This window comes from Petaurus breviceps, unplaced genomic scaffold (genome assembly GCF_028583685.1).
Source record: "Petaurus breviceps papuanus isolate PSGF00001 unplaced genomic scaffold, PetGlider_PUasm1.0 91133, whole genome shotgun sequence".
Classification (NCBI taxonomy): Eukaryota; Metazoa; Chordata; class Mammalia; order Diprotodontia; family Petauridae; genus Petaurus; species Petaurus breviceps.
In genome coordinates, this window is record NW_027187419.1 from 65,308,698 (window position 1) to 65,330,534 (window position 21,837).

Here is a 21,837-nt window from a genome sequence, read left to right on the forward strand (position 1 = left end):
ATGCAGAACTGTAGCTGTCCATTTGATGTCTTTCACTTAGTAGATACCAAGTCTTTTGTCTAGATGTTCATTTTGGGGATGATACCTTTTATATCAATTATTTTGCACTGGTCATTGATATTATGTTGCAGCCTACGCATACCTGTTTTGTCCCTCCGTTGCCCTTTGTCACCCATAATTTTAAATGAGAGACTGTGGTGTTCTTCGGTCCACAGCTTTATAGCATCACTGGTGCATAACTAGTATTTTAAAAGTAGGTTGTGTCAGGAAGCAAAGTGGGATTGTTGAAATTAAGTTCGAGGATTTATTAGGCATCATTATGTACCAGATACGGTCCTGGGCTCTATGGATACAAAGACACCCCTGCAAAATTAACCCTCAATTCTCCCTGCCCTCTAGGACTTTAAATTCTGCTGGGTGAAGAACATATTCAAAACAAATACAGTGTAATTGGGGCAGGGCAATTCAAGTAATTGGGGAGAGAACTAACCAGGAAATCAGGAAAGGCCTTTTGTAGCAGGTGATACTGGAACTGACTCTTGAAAGGAATTAGGGATTCTAAGAGGTGCAAAGCTAGGAAGGAAAGCCCTCCAACTCACTTGTGCAAAGGCAAAAGGTGAAATGTCACGTGGAGAAACAGCAAGGAAGCCAGTCTGGCCGGAGCAAAGTATGTGAAGATAAGTAATGGATAATCAATGTTGAAAGTTAGATTGAAGCTAGATTATAGGGACTTCTAACTGCAAGAAGAGTTTCTGTTTCATCTTGTAGGCAATTAAGAGCCACTGAAACTTTTTGAACCAGAGAGAATTGGTCAGACCTGCATTAATTTGGCAGTTGAGTGAAGGATGGATTGGAGAAAGGAGAGATTTGAGGGAAGTAGACTAATTAGGAAGCTACTTCAGTAGTCAAGGCTTGAGGTGATAGGGGCCTGAATTAGGTGGTTGTGGTCTGAGTGCTGAGAAGGGGAAATGTGTAAGAAATGTAGTAGAGGTAAAATTGACTCAACTTGAAAAAGACACTGGAAGTGGTGGCTAATTGAGAATGAAGAAATGAGGATGACTTTTAGATTGCAGACTTGGGTGACTGAAAGCACAGTGTCCTTTTTATGGAAATTAAAAGGAAAAATGGAAAAGAATTTTCTATTGGACATGGTGAGTTTGAGATACCTATGAGACATCCAAGTGGAGATGGACAGCAAGTAATTGGTGATATAGGACTGCCACAGAGGATAAATGACAGCTGGGTATGTAAATATGGACAACACCTAGAGTCAGGCGGTGAAACATAATATGATGATCATGCAAAGGAGACTGAGGACAGGTAAGAGGAGAGTCGGGAGAAAACAATGTCATGGAAGCCTAGAATAGAAAAATTATACAGAAGGATGCTCAGCAGTGTCAGATACTTCAAAGAAGTCAAGGAGAATAAGGAATGAGAAAAGGCCACTAGGTTTAGCAGGAAAAAGAGATCACTAGTAATCTTGGAGAGAATAATTTCAGTCTAGTGATAGGACAGAAATGTCTGGAAAGTGAGTGGAAAGTAGAGGTCACAATGAGTATAAACAGCTTTTTCTACAAGTTTGGACCTGAAAATGGAGATAGATGGTGAAAACTTGAGTGAATGGCAGGGTCAAGTGAAGGTTTTTTAGGAATGGAGAAGATATGGGATTGTGGGCAGGAAAGATGGAGTGAAGGAAAATGAAGAAGCAAAAATAAATAGATAATCAAAGGGCCAAATTTCTGAAAAAGAGGGGAGGGGATGGGATGAGATGAAGGGTGCAAATTGAGGAGTTGATGTTAGCAAGAAGAGTCACTCTTCCTCCAAAGCTGGAGCAAAAAAGGATAGAATGGGGAGGGGAGGAAAGCAGTGATATTTAGATCTGCAGGATAGAAGGTGCTTATTGCCTTCATTTTGTTTTTCAGCAAAATTTAAGGCACCTACTCATAAGAAGGGGAAGGGGCCAAGGGGGAAGTTTGAAGAGGAAGCAGACTGTTTGAAACAGATGCTATAGGAAGTGTACTAGTCCATCAGGGAAGAATGAAAAGCTTGGTAGAGAAAGTCCAGTTGAGGTTAGATTGTGGTGGACAAAGCGTGAATGTGTGACTGAAAGCGCTACACTAATTCCCAAATGCAACCCAGCCTACTCTCTTCCTCCAATTTGGATTTATTGTCCACCTGTCCAAATATTGATAGTGGATTAATTAATAGAGTAATTCACTGGACTGCCCATTCAATTACATGTCGTAAGTTTGACCAATAAACATTCTTTATCCATTTGTTTTTATCCTATATATTTAAAAAAAACTTTTGAGTTATTGATCTTTTTACTCACTCCTATGGCATTCTGGGGCTCAATATATTCAGCACAGTGCCATCCACAAGGAGAAGCATCTTTAGAAAACCTTGACATTGATAGGAAATCCTTCTTCCATTTGGATTCCATGAAGACATTTTCTATACCAGTGACAAACGTTTTTGTAAGCATACCATTTTCATGCACCACTTGACAATGTTAATCAGAATATCATTAAACAAAGTTATCTCTGCATTGCACATCTCAGGGAATCTTATAAGCTCCTACCATATGCATGGGAGACACTTATGGTAGTCTTTTAAGCTCCATTTTGTTCCACCACGTCAAGAGCTTTAAGTAAAATCAACAAAAAAATAGATCTTCCATTCTGTGGAGATGTGGTCTCCTGTAGAAAATGGTTTGTGAAAGCCTGTGTGTTCTCTTCTTATTTTTATCAAGGATACATTTCACTTATGTATAGATCATTCTTGTAAGGATTTTATAAAGATGATAGATTAACTACTATGAGTCCCAAGTCATTGGTGTCTTTTCAATCACTTTTTTTTTCAGAGGGTGGAATTGGGGAGGATATCTATGATTCTTTCTAAATATCTGGCAGACATTTTGAGATATTCTCTCTTTCAGGTATCTTGAAAACTCATCTCTCAGTGCTTTGAAAAACAGTAGGAATTTTTTCCTACTTTATGTGTATATCTTTAGATCTGCATACATGTATGTATATGAGCTATATTTCTCATAGCATATAAAATTATGTATCTGTGTTTCAAATGCTTCTTTTCTCACAGCTATAAATAATAATGAATAATACCCCGGTTACGGTGCCGTAGCAGAGAACAGGGTCAATTCTTTAACACATCTTATAGGCACTGCATTTGACAATGTATTTATCTTTCTCTCCTAGTAATCTACCTTCCCCTTTGACAGGGGAGAGATATAGTTTCATTTTCTGTTCTCTGGGAACTTCATTGGTCTTTTACCTACTTCAATTCAGCGTTCTTTCTATAAACTTTCCATTTGTTATTTTAGTCCTATACATTAATTTTTCCTTGCTTGCTGCGTTTATTTTCAGGGTAATCTTTTTTAGGTTAAGCTCTTTAAGAACACTACAGTAATCCCATGATAAGTTTTCTGTTGTCTCTCAGTGCACAATTAAACCCACTCTGCCAATTCTTTTATTTGGCTTTCCAAGGAAAACTTGTGAGTCATCACCCCATTGAGCTGCAACATGCTTGCTTTTTAAATTTCATTTATTGTTTCATTTCTGGTTACATATATAATGTCAATATTGATATGATTAGTTTCCTCCAGGAAGAAACCAACTTACTGGTCACTGAATAAAGATTTCACATTTAGAATACCAACAATTAAGTAATTTTAATGTGAGGCTCTTTGCCCTTTGCTCCCCTTTAGGACTTCATAGTTATACAACATATACAGAATATTTCATTAGTATACCAAAACCAAAGTAATACCAATCTTAGTATCTCCCTTTAAAAAAAAAATCAAGATAGAAGGGATGGTCTAGGGACACGAAGTGATTTGCCAGAGCTAGAAATCAGTTCTTCTGAATCCAAGTCCAATGGTCATTCTCCCATATCATGCTCCCTTTAGGGCTACATTTATCACGAAGTCAGTTCTCTAGGATTTGAATCTTGGCATGAGGAGAGGAAGCCAGTGAATAGCATGGTAAGAGAAAAGAGAAGAACAAGGAAGAAGTAATTCTTCTAGTTTACCATGGCAATGTTGAAACTGACCAACTCCAAATTCTCTGGGCATGTCCTTCTCTCCTTCTGGACTTCTGCTCATCTTGAATCTTTGACCGAGGATGGTCAACCTGCATGACTCTGCCATTTGAAATTCTACTCATCCTTGGAGGCATAGATTAAAATATACCCCCTACATGAAGCTATTTTTGTCCTCTTCCCCCACCTCTTTCTGTTATCCAAAGTGAGAATGAGGACTTCTTGTGAACTTTTAAAGCACTTTTTACCGATCATGAATTTTCACACCCTTCTCTGCATTAAATTTATTCATGTATATGTCTTATTCTGCCTCCTTATATTTTCCCCAGACTATAAACTCCTTGAGGGAAGAAACCATTCACACATCTTTGCATCACACTTGGTACCAGGCACATATTATGCATTCAATACATTTTGTTGAATCTAATTGAAATTCCAAGATACCCAGAATCCCATTACTGTTATAATTAAGCTCTCAGGTCATGAGTAGAGAAAGATCAACCAGAAAAGGGTTCATTTTTGTCTTTTTGGTTTATGCACACAGAGGCAATGAATCTATTGTTTGAGGCAATGGAGAAGTTGTATGTGACTACCATATTGGAAAGTAATTAGTAGGGATGCAGTGCACAGTTGTGTTGCTGGATGCTTTGGAAAGTGTTGATGTTGCCCTAAATTTTAGATTCCTTTCATAAAAGATTTTTGAATATAGGACTTATAGTAAGAAATAGAGCCTGGGTTAAATAATCCTTAATATACACATCACCATCTCCATTAAGACAAATAAAGGTTATCGACTGTGAATAGGACTGGCTTTAGGCAAAACGCAAGTAGGACAAATTCTGCCCTCTTTCCAATTTCTTCTTCATGCATCTCTATTCCCCTTCTTTCCACCCCTCTGACTGTATTTATTGGAGCAGACTACAGTATCAGTTTGTGTGATGCCCTCGGTGGTCCAAAATCCTCTTTTCATTCCCATAAAAATTCACTCCTTATCTCCACTAGTTGTCATGGAGGAAAGTGAGCTGATAACCTAATTCATATTAAGATGTAAATGTCTGATAAAAGCTTAAACTGCTCATCCTCAAGGGTATTTCCATCTTTTAAGAGTAGTAATCCTCAGTAGGATTTGAGATAATGTGGCTTGTAAATGTACCAAGAGTAGCAGATAATCTGGGTCCTACAGAGTCTTCTGGCACTAATCACATAACTCTACAAAGGTGATAGTTTATGTTAACCTACTCATAAAACTGGATCTGTATATGAGGAAACAGTCATTGTTGATATGTTTAAGTATGCTACAGCTAGAGTATGCTGGTAAATGTTTAACAGCTAGCTCTTTGGAGAAAAAAAAAGTATGTAAGACATATAGAAGAATTTTAAATTTAATTTGAATTACTAACATTTTCTTTACCACTATCTTGAAGCTAGACAATCAACAAAACAACACATCAAGTTCAGATTTGTAGCTTTGCTAATTTCTGAGGTATAAATGCTTACACTGAAAATTTAACAATCAGCTTTCCCCATTCAAGTTGCTTCTGGCACACTCCTGGCTATAATGTATTACCAACAAAACAATATATGCCAGAAATGACTTAGGTCATATCACTGAGGTCATGTATGACTGCAAAGGGGAGGGGATTAGTCACGTATTAAGAATGAGAGACAACAAACAGATGGACAGCCTAAATGCATGTTGGTACCACCAAGACTGTAAAAGAAAGATCCAGAGGAAGGCTGCTTGTGCATTATGTAGGATCCTTTATAGAGGGTTTATGGAAAGATGGAGATAAGAAGAGCACATTATCAGAACAAGAAATAGAGAAGTTAAACAAAGCAATCCCAGAGGAAGAAACCAAATAAGCCATAAGTAAACTCTCCCATTCCTTAACCCCCTCCTCCCTCGAACCAACCAACCAAAAAACAAATCAAAACAAAACTCAAAACCCAGGGACCAGATGGTCTCACAAGTGAATTGTATAAAACCTTCGAAGTACAATTACTTCCAATATTGTATAAATTGAAAAAATAGCATAAAAAAGGCAGGGAGTGGGGTGGGGGTGGGACCTTACCAAATTCCTTCTATCACCCAAATGTAGTCTTGACACATAAAGCAAGGAGAGTCAAAGCAGAAGGAAATTATAGATTAATATTCCTGATGAACATTTATACAAAAATTTTAAATGAAATATTAGCAAAAAGGCTAAAATAGCATATCACAAAGATTATACAATATGACCAAGCTGGATTTATACCAGAAATTCAATGCTGGTTAATATTAGGAGGCAGGGTAGCTTGGTGGTGCAGTAGATAGAGCACCTGGTTTAGAGTCAGGAAGAACTGAGTTAAAATCTGACCTCAGATATTTAGCTATGTGACCTGGGCAAGTCACTTAACACTGTTTGCCTCAATTTCCTCATCTGTAAAAAATGAGCTGGGAAAGGAAATGGCAAACCACTCCAGGCTCTTTGTCAAGAAAATACCAGATGGGGTCATGAAGAGTCAGACATGACTGAAATGACTCAACAACAACAAATTAATATTAGGAAAACTGTAAACTTAATTAAACATTAACAACAAAAGAAGCAAAAATCATATGTTTATATCAATAAAGCCAGAAAAAGCATTTGAAATAATATCTATGTCTTTTAAGACAAAGAAAAAAGACTCAAAGAAATAAATAAATCTTTCTTTAACATAATACATAGTATATAATCTTAAAACCAAGAACTAGCACTGTGTCTAACAGGAATAAACTAGAATCCTTTCCAGTAAAATCAAGGGTGAAACAAGGATGTCCACTGTTACCACTTTTATTTAACATAGATTAAAAATGTTGGCTAACATGAGACAAGGGGAAAAAAGGAAGGGGACAGACATGGTAAAGGAGATGATATAATGACGTACTTAAAAAATGTTACAGAGTCAACTACAGAATTAATTGAAACAATAACTTCAGAAAACTTGCAGAACATAAAATAACTCCACAAAATCATCATTATTTCTGTAATAAACTCAGGAGGGAGAAATAGGAAGGGAAATTCCACTTAAAACTGCTACAGAATGTACAAAATACTTGGGAGTCTAACTAACAAGATATACATAAGTTATGTAAACACAGTGACAATCCACTGTTCACAGAAATAAAAGATCTAAATAATTGGAAAAATATTAATTGCTCATGTGTCAATATAATAAAAGGCTGGGTTAATATAATAAAAATGACAATACTATCTAAAATAAATACATATTCAATACCATACCCATCAAATTACCAAAAGATTACTTTTTAGAACTAGAAAAAAATAATAATTAAATTCATGTGAAGAAAGAAAGGTTCAAGAATCTCAAGGGAAATAATGGAGGGATAAAAAGGTCACACAACAGAGCCTAATAGTACCAGATCTCAAACTATACTACAAAGTAGTAAGTCTCATAATAATTTGGTACTAATTAGAAAATAGAGAGTTTAATCCATTTAGGTATACAACATACAGAAGCATATATATCTAGCACCCTAGTGTACAAAGACCCCAGCTCCTGGGATAAGGACTCACTTTTGATAAAAATTGCTGGAAAAACTGGGCAGCAGTGTGAAGAAATTAGATTTAGACCAACACTGTACATGTTACACCAAGATAAGCTCCAAATGGATATGTGACCTGCATGTAGAAGGCCATATCATAAACAAATTAGAGGAAAAAGTGAAAATAACCTATTAGATTGTAGATAGAGGAAGATTTAATGACTAGACAAGGGATAGAGAGGATCATAGAAGATAAAAATGATAATCTTGTATAAAATTAAAGGTTTTACACAAATTCAATAAACCTAAAATTATTATTATTATTGCTTTTTGGAGGGGGGAAGGTAGGGCAATTGAGGTTAAGTGACTTGCCCAAGGTCACATAGCTAGTTTTGTGGTAAGTGTCTGAGGTCAAATTTGAACTCAGGTTCTCCTGACTCCAGGGCCAGTGCTCTATTCACTGCATCACCTAGCCACCCCAATAAACCTAAAATTAAAAGAAAAACAAATGGATAAAAAAATCTTTGCAGCAAGTTTCTTGACTGCAAAGATCTCATTTTTAAGATATATGAGGAACTGATTCAAATTTATAAGAATAAGAGCCATTTTCCTAGTCACTATTAATAACTGAAAATTAAAGCCATTCTGAGGTTTGACTTCACACTCATCAGATTGACAAAAATGACAAAAAAGGAAAATGACCAGTGTTGGAGAGGCTTCAGAAAAACAAACACCCTGATGCATTACTGTTGGTGGAACTGTGAATGGGTCCAATCATTTGGAAATTGATTTGGAATTAGACACAAAAGTTACTACAGTGTGTATGCCTTCTGACTATGCCATATCATCTACTGCTCAGCTTATCCTTAAAAGAGATTAAAGAAAAAGTCATCTTGTTGTAGCAGCAAGCACCCTGGAGTCCCTAGGGTGGCTGCTTACAGGTTCTTGGATCTGCTTTGTTAAAGGAAAGCAACTCAAAATGGGTTAACAAGCTTACTTTAATCAGTCAGACATATATCGTTTACCTTGTTCAGGGGAAAAAGGTCAGCACCCCGAACTTCAAAGCATACAGGCAGAATTATCAAGACAGAAACAGATCAAGTAGACAGATTTCCAAACTGTCCAACCATTACATCCATACCAAATCAGCATCTGGGATTTTCAAAGCCGGGGGGGCCCTGGACAACAGCTTCCCAGAATACAGATCAAATCACAGAACACTTCTCAAAGTGAGCCCCCAAAACAAAGCTACACATCAGGGCTTATATAGCCTTCTCCTGGCTCAGAGAATGTAACAACCTTGTTGACTCACTGGCTAATCAAGAAGTATCTACTGAAAAACAAGCCTCCCACCCCAGGCTTCAGGTGCACTTTAGCCTAGGGGCAGGGAAGATCTTCCAAATTTGCATTCCCATTACACTTGTCCAACCAGGGATGGAGACATGTGGTCCTCTAGGTCCTCAAGTGTGGCCCTTTGACAGAATCAAGGGGCCACACTCGAGGACCTAGAAGGCCACATGTGGTCTCAAGGTCACACAGCGGCCCAAAACTGCAAACTAAGGGGTTGCCTGTCAGTTGGGGGAATGGCAGTTGTTTGTCCTTCATTTTCAGAGGACTGATGATATCACAGACTGCCATCTTGACGTGTGGTATATAAATGTAATGGAATATTGCTGTGCTGTAAAAAAATTAAACAATAATTTCAAAGGGACATGGAAAGACTTATATGAGCTGATACTGAATCAAGTTAGCAAACTCAGAAAAGCAATGTATAATATCATCATTACTATAAAGACATGGGGCAACTAGGTAGCGCAGTGAATAGAACACCAGCCTCCTGGAGTCAGGAGGACCTGGGTTCAAATGTGGTCTCAGACACCTAACCCTTACTAGCTGTGTTACTTGGGCAAGTCGCTTAACCCGTTTTGTCCTGCCTTCCCCCCTCCAAAAAGACAAGGAAAAAAATGCTATAAAAACGAATGATTTTGAAGACTCATATGAATTGATGAATGAAATGAGCAGAACCAGGAGAACAATTTATAGGATTGCTGCAACACTGCAAAAGCAACTTTGAAAGTTACAAGAACTGTGATCAATGCACAACCATTTGGGATTCCTGAAGAAAGGTGATAAAGTACTTCATCCACCTCATAACAAGGGCACAAGAAGAGAGATTTTTTTTGGACACTATTGGTGTGGAAGTTTGTGTGTTTGACTATGCTTATTTGCTACAAAGGGTTTTTCTTTTATCTTCCCAAAAGGGGGAGGGCAGGGAAGGAGAAAAGGATAAAATTTAAGTAAAAAAAAAAAAGAGCACCGGATGAGAACCTATGTGGAGGTTGTGATTGCACTTGAAGAGAGAACATCCACATCAGCATCTCTGATTGGAGGGCAGGCCGCACGTACCTGGAACCGCCATTTAAAGAGGGACGTCGGAACATCTTCATTTCTCACCTGGCTTCACTTTCTGGGGACTTCTCTGACTTTTCCCCTTGCCCTGGGAAGTTCATTATTGGAATAACTTCATTATCTTGAAAGATCCCAGAAGCTTTGGGACTCCACCTCATCACTATCCCCTGTTCCTCTGATTGGAGGGTGTGATCACCAACACCAAAGCCTTTAAAGAGGTAGCTTAGTTCGGAATATCTCATTTCTCTCTTGTATACATTACTTTGAGAAATCTCTCACTGACTTCTACACCATTTATTAAATATCTACTAAGAGCCAGCCCCGTTGTGAATACAAAGACAAAGGTGAAATAGTCCTTGCCGTTCAAGGGGCTAACACTCTAACTGGGAGATTACCTGTTTATGGATGCATCAAAGTATTTTGGGTTTGAATCCACAACTTCGCCCATATCCATCTTCTCATTCAGGCACCGCTGCCAAAACCCCAGTTCAGGCTCATGTCAGCTGTCACTTGAATGATTGTAATAGTTTTCTAGCTGTTCTCTTTTCCTTCCAGTCTTTCAGCTTTCCACTGAAGACACAAATCTGATCATGTCATTCCTCTACTCCAAAACCCTCAATGGCTCCCTATTAATTATAGGATAAAAGCTTTTCTAATATTTACAGAACCTCTGCTTGAACTCCTTCTCAAATTCCTGGGACTGGTTCTTTTTGGTGTTCATATATCCCACCTATCTTGTGGGATATGTACCTTGTACTCAGTAGAAATTTAGTATCTGTTGAATTAAATTAAAATTTTTTAAGCAGTATGATCTTGGGCAAGACACAAGATTCTAAGTCTCAGTTTCCTTATCTGTAAAATGGGGATAATACTTCCATTACCTACATTGCAGAGTTGGTGTGAGGAAAGCAGCATGAGAACCTTAAGGTGCTCTAGAAATGTGAATTAATTTAGCAGATAAAAATTGTCTACCTTTTAGACTAAGGCTAAAACTTCAAGGTGAATAATTTAATTCTGTGATCCTTGCTAGCACTGAAGCAAATTGTACATGCAAGGTATTTTCTCCCTTTTAGAGTCATCTATTCCTATGATTCTAGTACCTGCTCATTCATATAGTATGGATCCCACAGGTAGGTTTATTTTTAGAAATAGATAACTGATGTACCAGAGATAAAAAACACTTGCTTCTGTATTTTAATTTACTTTTTCTATAAAAGATAGAGCCCAGCTTCTTTATTAAAGTAGCAAGTCAAGATAGGTCGCTTCTGAATAAAAGATGAACATGCTCAGAATAATCTTGGAATAATATTATAAATAAAGAGTAAGATTTAAAAGAAATAGACACCTCTAACAATAATGCAACACTCTGACTGACAGAACACTATTCTTTTTCATAAAAATTCAGTTTAACTTCTGTGTTTTCTGAGACTTAGTAGGTAGGGCTCACTTGGGACCCAGAATGAAAAGTTTGTACTATTTGCATTCATTACTCAGGTCTTCAGAGATAAATGAAGACACATTCTCCTTCCTCTTCCTGTTCTGGCTAGCTAACACACTTGTGTTCTTTCTGGTATTTCAAGAAGAAGACACTGAAAATCTCTTTTCATTTTGTTATTTCTTGTATACCTTCCTTTCAGGGAGGAATCAATTTTACCTCCTTATGAGCCCCATGATAAATAAGGTAAACTAGCTCCAACTACTTTTCTCTGTCTCCTTCATGACTCCAAACTGCCAAAAATGCCACAAAACCCCAAAAGACGCTATGTATCCAATGAAGCCCGTACAAGCAATAGGGAACTTTTGGTGCCCAAAATCTGGCCTGGAGTGTCTCTTGCCACTATAAAAATTAGCTTGCACACAATAGCTTAAAGTCACAAATTCATTAGGCCAATACCTTTCAGCATCCTCAAGCCTGTGCTTGAAGGGGCTTTGCAAATTTTCTCTTCTAAGCTTTCAAAGTATTTTGAACAAAATAAAACCATTCAGAAAATCAAATATGCTGAATATACATACTTGTATTGTAGATATGTACACATGCATAGCAGCATATTTCTATACAACATATATAAATTCTTCTTTTTTTTTTTTTAAAGCAATTGGGGTTAAGTAACTTGCCCAAGGTTACACGGCCAGTTATTTTGTGGGTGTTAAGTATCTGAGGCCAGAACCGATCCTGGGTCCTCTCGACTCTGGGTGCTCTTACTCACTGCGCCACCTAGCCACCCCATATATAAATTATTCTAATAGATGATGCTCTCAAGCTTCCCCAGTCACCAACGGAAAGAACCAGAGATGTGTGCTTGCTCCTATGCTTTTCAGCATAATGTTTTCAGCAATGTTGTTGGGTGCCTTCAACAAGGACAAAAATGGCATTGAGGTCAGCTACCACACTGATGGCAAATTATTTGACTTGAAGAGGTTACAAGCCAAGACTAGAGTGGAGGGAGAGTTGGTGGGTGACTTTGTTCAAAGATGATTGTGAACTCAGTGCAGCTTCTGAGGATGAGATGCAACAAACTATGAATTGATTCTCTGCTTCTTGTGCTAATTTTTACCTGAAAATACCAAGAAAACAGAAGTTCTCTGCCAGCCAACATTGCACAATCCATACTTGGAATCCTCAGTTAGAGCAAATGGAAAAATTTTGAATGCTGTGGATAAGTTCACTTACCTTGGTAGTATACTTTCCAGGAATGTTAACATTGATGGTAAGGTCGATGCACGTATTGCCAGAGCTAGCTCAGTGTTTGGGAGAATCTGAAGGAAAGTGTGGGAGAGAGGAGGTATTAGGCTATCCACTAAACTAAAGGTCTACAAAGTTGTGCTGGCCTCATTGTTATATGCCTGTGAAATCTTGACAGTCTACAAGTGCCACACTAGGAAACTGAATTTCATCCATTTGCATTGTCTTAATAAGATTCTGAAGATCACCTGTAAGATAAGGTACCAGACACTGAAGTCCTTCCTCTAGCTGAATTGTCAAGCATTCAAACTCTACTTAAGAGAGCCCAACTCCAATGGGCCAGCCACACTGTTCAACCGCCAAACATATATTTGCCTAAAAGACAAATATTTTACAGACACTCACACAAAGCAAGCACTGAAGAATCAATACAGGGACATTCTCAAGGTCTCTCTGAAGAACTTTGGCATCAATTGTGAGATATAGGAGACATTGGCACAGGACTGCCCAGCGTGGCATGACTGCATCAAAGAAGGCTCTGTGCCCTATGAGTGGAGTAGAATTATAGTAGCTCAAAAGAAACATGAGATGCACAAATTTAGAGACAACTCCACTCCAAATGTTCATATGGACTATTTGTGCCTGGCCTGTGGTAGCCTTCTCAGCTCACACTGGTCTTATCAGCCACAGCTGGATGCCAACATAGTGATGTCATTTTGATCCTCTTCAAGAATGAAGGACAACAACCAACCAACCAACCAATCATGTTAATTATTCATCAAAATTTCAACCAGTCAATAAACATTTATTAAGCATTACTAGGTACAAGGTTTTGTGGAAACAAATATAGCCCTTGCCCTCAAGGAGCTCATGTTCTAAAGGGGAAGGATGTAAAATAATGTACCTAAAAGATATACACAATGGAAATGGAAGGTAATCTCAAAAGGAAATAAGGTGTTGGGTGGGAGGGAAACCCCAAAAGCCTCTTATAGAAGATGGAACTTAAGCTGAGCCTTGAAGGAAACCCGGGCAGGAACTGTCTTTTACCTCTTTTTGTATCCCCAGCAATTAGCACAGTTCCTGACCCTAGTAGGCATTTTGTAAATGTTTATTGATTGATTTATTGAGGAGGCAGAACTGAAGATGGAGAGTATTCTAGGGATTGTTGTGAAAAGGTATTGAGTTGGGGGATGGATTATTGTGTTAGAGGAGCACTGAGGTTAGCGTCCCCAAACTCCATTATTTCAGATCTACATGTCTATACTTTTAGAATTTTATTAAAATTAGTCCATTTCAAATTATACTGAAAAAAGTGTCTAAAATGTCCATTCTCTCTGGCTCAGAGATCCCATGACTAAGGAATATGTCTCAAGGAAGTTACAAAGAAAAGTCCCACATATTTGCCTTCCATGCTGCCTGCCCCACCAGGATATTCTGATAAGATTAACTGCAGATGGCATTACCCTTGAGGGCAATGACTTTTTTTTTTGCTTTTGTGTTCTCAGTGCCTGACACACAGTAGGCAATTATTAAATGCTTATGGATTAATTGATATATAGCCTTGTATTAATAGGTGCCCATTAATTGGGAAACTGCAAAACAAAGTATAGTACAAGAAGATAATAGAATACAACTGTGCCATAAAAAAGAACGAGTAGAAATAATTCAAAGAAGCACAGAAAGACTTGTATGAACTGATATAAAGTGAAACAAGCAGAACCAGGAAAACAAGACACACATTGTAAATGGAAAGCAAGACAAAATGAAATGGAATGTCATGCAATTATAATAATCCAGCTTGAGGAAATTCCCCTTTCATTACAGAGATAGGGAACTGGAGGTATGGAATATTGCATATGCTGTCAGACTAACTGTGTGAGTTGGTTGTATAGCACACCCTCTGTGCTCCTCCCTCAAATCTGTGCGACTCACAGGTTTGGTCCCCAGAGGGGCTTTTGCTACTTCAGGTTCTAGTAGTGATGGTGGATGGTTACATCCATTACTATAGTTAACTAGACCTTGTCAGTATGCTTCCACCATGAACAATAATCAAAGAGATTCAATGAGCTATCATCAAAGGCATTTACTCAAATGGAATACCAAGAATAAGTGGAGAAGGTAAGTGTGAGTTTGGGGAAAACAGCTCCCCTCAAAAAGTAGCCTCAGAAATCAAAGAAAGAGAGCTAGGGTTCTGTAAATAGAGGTCTCCATTATTGTAGAAATTTCCTGTCCCACCATAACAGGATATTCTGTTAAGATGAACATCAGAGAAAAGCATTATCACACTGGGATGAATCTGATCTTGGCAACTCTTGAGACTCCAAACTTAACACATATCTTCCCCCCTCCAAAAAAAAATCACCTGATATCTTGTCTCTATTATTCAACCTTCCAAATAAGGAAAGTGACTGAGTATCCTCACCTGATAAGCTCCTTTTGCTGTTGTCAATGTCACCCTAAGGATGGGCAAAACCCCATGTGCCCCATATATGTGTGTAGCTCCCTTTGTTCAAGAATTTGCTATCCACCTGGCAGCTGCTAATTAAACTTTTTATCTTCTAACCCGAATCCTGATTTATTGACCTCCAGTCAAATGGACCAAGGAGGATCTTGGGACCTCTGGGTTGAGCAATTTCCTAACAAATACTTGCTACAGACCATTGACTCTCCTACAAATACACACAGATAAGAGAGAGAGAAGAGAGGGAGGAGGGTAGACATTCGGCATAAAGTTAAAGGTAGTAAGGCACACATGTGGGGAACACATGTGACCAAGGCAATTCACAATTCTGGAACTGTGGGATGTGAAGAATTTAATGTGGTCCTTTCTCCAGAGTCATGTTGTCTTTGCTAGGTGATATTACCCTTGGCCAGGTTGGGTCAGGATAATTACTTTGCTTCTGGGTTTATTCTGCTATAATTTTCAGGCTGAATATCAGTTTTTGCCCTTATCCCAGGTACTACTTTGCTTTTTCAGAAATATCATTAGCCTAGAATAGGCTGAAAGCTTTTCTACTCTTCTATGACCTTGGCTTTGAGATTTGTCAAATGTCAGGTAAGAAAAAGAGAGGGAAAACAGTGTATGTATAGTATCTTCTTTGGACAACTCTTTATTGGTCCAGACTGAGCCCCTTTCTGGGAGAGATGTCATCTTAACTTATGGTGACTATCCAGTATGTTTCCTGAATATTCATCTCTGCAGGCTAGGCCATGACCAGGCAGCAGACATCTGCCCAATAATCTGCCAAACAGCTCTGGAGTTCAAGGTTCCCCAGCTTTTTAAAGTCTATAATATTCTGTGATTCTGTACAAATGAGTGTTGGGGAAAAGGTACAGAGACAGTTTGTGCCCTGGGGGCACATTCACAGTATCGGCAAGCCTCCAATACCTTACAAGTTGTGAAATAACTCAATCATCTTTGATAGGGTCACATTCTTACGTCTAATCATCTCTGGCCTTGCCCCTTGGCCTAAGAATTTGCTGACATCTAAAAAGGGCACACTGGTTGGTTTTTTTCTTTTATTTCTTACTCTTACAAGGAAAGATTCCCTTGGTAGGGGAAGAGGGAGGGACATATTTCAGAAAGTAATGTCATATAAAAATGAAAAAAAAAATTAAAAAGAAATAAAAGGAAAAATGAATCCATTTCAACCAGAAAGAATAATTTTTTTTCTGTCTTTAAGTTTCCACTGCACAGAAAAATCTGCAAATAATAACTTATACAACATAAACGGATGTTTTCATCTCAGTTTAATTTTTTAATCCTCATAAGGGTAGGGGTAGGTTTTTCTGTTTGCCCTATTGTAACTCCTTTTAGATGATAAGATAGAAAGCAGGAGGTTCTTTCTCTAATGTTTGGCCCAATGTTCTTCAAAAGTGGTTTTTTTTAAAAAAACAACTAGACATTGCCTGTAGAGACTGTTTTCCTTCTGCTCCTGCTTTTGTCTAGACTCTGCTAAAGAAAGTTGACCTGTGTTTGAGGAAGAATGCAGCTGCCTCTCCAACTTCCAAGGAGAGTGGCAGCCAACCTTGACCGTCTCCCACATTGTATCTGAAGCATATGGCTCACACTTCAATCAACAGTAAATATATCTGCACAGCACGTAGTTGTTGGAGCATTTGATAGTGCATGAACTGAGATCCAACACCTGTCAAAAGCTCTCTTCAGAATTACGGCATTTCAACATTGGAAGAGATAGAGAAGGACCTGAACCAGACTCCATCAGACCTCCTAAGTGATCCTGCCTCTGCTTTAAAACCTGCAGGCAATGGACCCCACTTCCCCCCCCAGGCAGTCCTTTCCACTTGGACAGCTCTCTTTGTTAGCAAGTTTTTCCAAAATTTGCTTCTTTCAAACTTCTGACTCATTCCCCCTAGTTTTGTGCTCCGGGGCCAAGTAGAAATCCTCTTCCAACATGAATTACCTTCAAATATTTGAACAAGGTAACACGACCCCACTGAACTGTTTTCTTTTCCAGGCTAAACCTATTTTTTTTTTCAAGGAATCTGCCCAAGGCATGCATACTTTTGGTTGTGAAGACAGGCTAAAAGGTAAAAATAGTCATTTATCACACTATCTCACCCGGTGCCTGGCTCTGTGATAAACCGAGAGGATACAAAGAAAGACTGAGAAAGACCCTGCCCGCAAGGAGTTTGCATTCTAATGAGGTGAAAATGTGCCTGCAAATAACTAGGGACGTGCTCCAGATACACAAAGTAGATGGAAAGCACCAGCAGCTATGGTGATGAGAGGTGGAAGAGGGCAAAACCAAGAAACTGGTTATTGATTTACCTTCTACAGATTTCTATTCCTTTATTCATTTACATAGGACACTTGGACTAACCTAACTTTCAGAAATGTCTTTATTGAATTGTATTTAATTGTAAGGGTGAATCAGGGAAGTCCCTGATAAGAGCTCTTAGTTTTTTTCCCCCTTTGGACCCCTCTGACAGTTTGGTGAAGTCTATGGATTCTTCTCAGAATAATATTTTTTAAATAATTGAAGGAAATATTAAATATCATTTGAAGGTTAGTGAAAATGGGGATATAATTTCTTTCCCAACCATCTGTAAAATTAATTCACGGACCTCAGGTTAGAATTTATGTGCTAAAAGTCACCATGTTAGAACCTTTTAAACACTTAATCTTTTGCAAAAGGAGGGATACACACACGTGTGTATGCACATAAATATACGCACATATATGTGTGCATGTATGTGAGTATATACATACCTATCTCTACATGCATCTTGCTATGTCTTGCTCTCTCTCTCTCTCTCTCTCTCTCTCTCTCTCTCTCTCTCTCTCTCTCTCTCTCTTATCTCTCTCTGTCTCTGTCTCTGTCTTTCTTTTATTAGCTCTTGTCTAACAGGCATTAAGAGACACAGGGGACTCTATCGCCCCTGCAACCCATCACTTCGTTCACCGAAGCTGCCAGAAAACTCTGCTTCTGCTTCCAAGCGTTTTCCATTCGGGTATCTGAACATCACAACTCCTGCTACTGTTGTAGCACAGGGACTCACACTATCTTATTCTTAGATCTCGAGATGTGTTTTAATTTGTATACTTCCTCAAGTCCTTTTAGAAGCAAGATGGGTGTTAAAGGTCCCCCCTTCCCCCATGATTATCAAATTTAGGTTCCGAGAGCGAAATCAATAGTTTCAGTTGCACTGGAATGTGCCTACAGGATGGAGTATTGATTAACCAAGCCAGGACGAGGCAGGGCAGGGATGCTTGTGACTGAAGGGAATAAAGACAGCGCAAGGGGCGGATCCTCTCTTCTCTATGGAGGATCTCAGCAGAAACGCGTTGCAAGAATTCTGCAGTAAAGGAAGAAGTGGAGTTGCTCTCCGAACCACCAGTGAAGTCACAGACAAAATGAGAACCCTGAATGCGAATATAACCCTCACAATGTGTTAAAATCATGAAAAGGGAATTGAAAATATAAACCCGTCATTTCTTGGGAAAAATTCGCATCTCCCTGTTTCCGCCCGGTTTCGAACCGGGGACCTTTCGCGTGTTAGGCGAACGTGATAACCACTACACTACGGAAACCGTACTGCAGAACGGCGTCACTCTAGCGTTATTTATATTCAATGTAAACGGGGCCAGGCTGGAAGGTGGCGGGGGAGGTGGGAGGGAAGCGCGGGTATTTAATGAATGAATGAGCGATTCTATTTCTCTCGACCACGGACAGTGAGGGTCATTTCGAGGACGCTGGCTCTCTTTTTTGGAGACTGCCCGCGAGACCGGACACACGCAGGCTGCGGAGCAGAAACAAGCCTCCCCAGCCCAAGGTCGTGCCGCGGACCGCACGTGCTCTGAGCTTCTTTCTTTGCATCCCCGAAGACCTCGGGGAACCGTTAATCTTTAGGTCCTCTTTTGGCTTTATACAGTTACGTATGACAAAAGGTAGAACTGACGCTCGCAAGCAGAAAGCGCAAGCGCATGTTTCTCAGGGAAACAGTTTTCTAAAGCTCTGTGAACCCGACGCACATGAGTAAGGCCACATGGCAATGACTGGGCTAAGCAGGGCAGGTCAAAGCAAAGGGACAATTCATAGGAAAATGCTTCGCTGGCTTCCCTCGTACGAAAACACAACTCTATCGTGCGTCCCTGGGTGGGCTCGAACCACCAACCTTTCGGTTAACAGCCGAACGCGCTAACCGATTGCGCCACAGAGACTCCACGTGTTCGCCCTGCTGTGCCTGGTACATAGGTTTGATAGATGGGCAGTAGGGACTGGGCTTGGCGCAGCCTCGTGTTGGGAAGTGGCAGGGAAAACACGGACTAGCGGATCGAAGGAAGGGATCGCAGGCCCTGGAGCGGTGGAGGAGGAGTCCGGCGCGAGCCCGGGGGCATCCGCACCTGTGAGCAGACGGAGCTGGCACCGCCGCCGGCCTGGCCTCGCGGGCCGGGACGAAGGTCACGGGCACCTTGGCAACCACGTGTCTCCACCCCCCCCCCCCCCCCCCCCCTCGGTCCCCAGGGGCCAGGTGGGGCGAAGGGGTATGTCCATGCTAACATCTGCTCGGCCTCGTCTCCAAACGCTAATAGCAGCTGGTCTTTGGGTGCGGTCCTACGGTCTCTGGAAGCCTGGCTATCACCCCGCCGGCTCGATGACCCCCAGTTCTCCTCGATGCATTCTTTCCCTAGAAGGGCCACGGGATGGGGAGTGCCTACGAAGCTCCCTCTAGAGACTCCCGTCTGCACTGTCTCTTCATCCCATTGTTTTAGAGAGCCTCCTAGACGCCGCACTAGGAAGTTAAATGACTGGCCCAGGACCTCACTGACAGTAAGTGTCGGAAGCAGGATCTGAGCCCTGGCCAGCTCTCCCGGGGAACGTATAAGAGACTGCATTGAGGACTCAGCCGTCCAGCCAGTTCCCGTCCTCCCCAACCCTCTCCGTCATTCCCTTTTTTTGGCTTTTGAAATGTACCCTCCCCAGGTAGGGAGAGGAGCTGCCACTCACTCACAGATCATGTTTGTCCTTCCTTCTCCAGGAAGATCGTGGCATCAGGGAGATGATGACGCTGCTGCAGGTGACTGATTTGAATGAGGGAGGGCTGTGCAAGGTCACTGGCCTTTTGTTTCCCTCATATATTCTCAGCACTTAGAACAGTGTTTTTTTTCCAAAAGGTAGGCTCTTAATAGATGCTTGTTGAATTACTATTAAAAGGATGGTAAGTCAACACTTAGAAAAGGTAGTAATGACCACAGAATCAGAATAAGACTGTCTTCATCAAAGACAAGGCAAGCTAAACTAACCATAACTCCCCCTCTTTCTTGAATAGTGGTAGTAGGCTGGTAGACCAGCAGACTGCTGGAATAATTTACCCAGATTTTAGCAAAGCATTTGATTAGGCCTCATGTTATTTTCATGGAGAAGATGAATATAAATGGACTAGATTATCGTTCAGTTAGGAGGATTCACAACTGGTTCAATGGTACTGATCCCAGGTATTTGCATCTGGCCCTAATGTTGACCATTTTCACCTATGGCTTGGATAAAGGAATAGATAGCATGCTTATCAAATCTGCTTGGGTCAGATGTGGGGGTGCACACCTCTGATCCCAGCTACTGTGGAGGCTGAAGCTGGTGGATTTCTGAGTTATAGTGGGCTATGTAGATTAGGTTGTTGTTAAGTCATGTCTAACTCTTAGTAGCCCCATTTAGTATTTTCTTGATAAAGATACTGGAGTGTTTTACCATTTCCTTTTCCAGCCCACTTTACAAATGAGGAACGGAGGTGAACAAGGTTAAGTGACTTGCCTGGAATCACATCTAGTACTTGTCTGAGGCTGGATTTGAACTCACGTCCTTCTGACACCACAGCCATCCTCTGTCCACTATGCCACCTAATTGCATCCCTCCAAATAGATTTCTTTTTCTTCTAAAGACTGAGTCTCTCCATCATTCTCCCAGGTTGGTAGTGCAGATTCATAAAGATAGTCCTGCTACCAGTGAGCCAGGAACTTTGACCTACTCCATTTCTGACCTGAGGGAGAAGGAACCTATAGGATGTATTAATTCTCCATTCCTTCTATATCCATCTCCCTTTAACTCATAGCCACTAGCTAACTTCTCATGTTGGAGAAGATGGGAGATGCCACCTAGTCCACACTTGGAATTCACTGGCATCCCCATCATACTAAACAGCAGCTTAGAAGGGAGTCCTCTTCAAACTGGAAATTTTGACCTTGTTACCCTCCTCATAGGATGGGAGAAGTATTTCCTAGCTCATTTCTCTCCTTTTACTGCACAATCTATAGCCTCCTATCAGCTAGCTATTCCCTTGATTGTTCCTTGCCCAGACCTTGGAACCTGGGAAATTTACAGTGGTTCTCCTTAAGACTCAGTGACATATAATGGGGACTGTGCCCCCTGGAATTACATACACCGAACTGCCCTTCCTTCTTCTGGCTCACCACCTGTGTTGGCTTAGCACTGAAGTTCTTAGGGGCTTTGGGATGACAAAGTAATCACAGTAGGGGATGGCAGTGGGGGAGAGACTGCTTCAGTTTAAAAGAGCATTGGGCTCACTCTTCTTCCTTCCACCTATGCTAAGTACCTCTTCTTTCACTAAAATTCCCCCAAAGGAGTGGGGAAGGTACCAGGACATGGTGTCTGCCAAGTTCATGGTAACTAAAAAGCAAGGGGTT

General features: G+C 40.2%; 2 non-coding genes across 2 annotated transcripts; both read right to left on the bottom strand.

Moving 5' to 3' along the window:
- Positions 1 to 18,656: 18,656 nt before the first annotated feature.
- On the bottom strand, positions 18,657 to 18,729 carry TRNAV-AAC (transfer RNA valine (anticodon AAC)). Its single transcript has one exon. It is a non-coding gene; the product is annotated as a tRNA-Val (tRNA).
- Positions 18,730 to 19,285: 556 nt separating this feature from the next.
- TRNAN-GUU (transfer RNA asparagine (anticodon GUU)) lies at positions 19,286 to 19,359 on the bottom strand. Its single transcript has one exon. It is a non-coding gene; the product is annotated as a tRNA-Asn (tRNA).
- Positions 19,360 to 21,837: the final 2,478 nt, after the last annotated feature.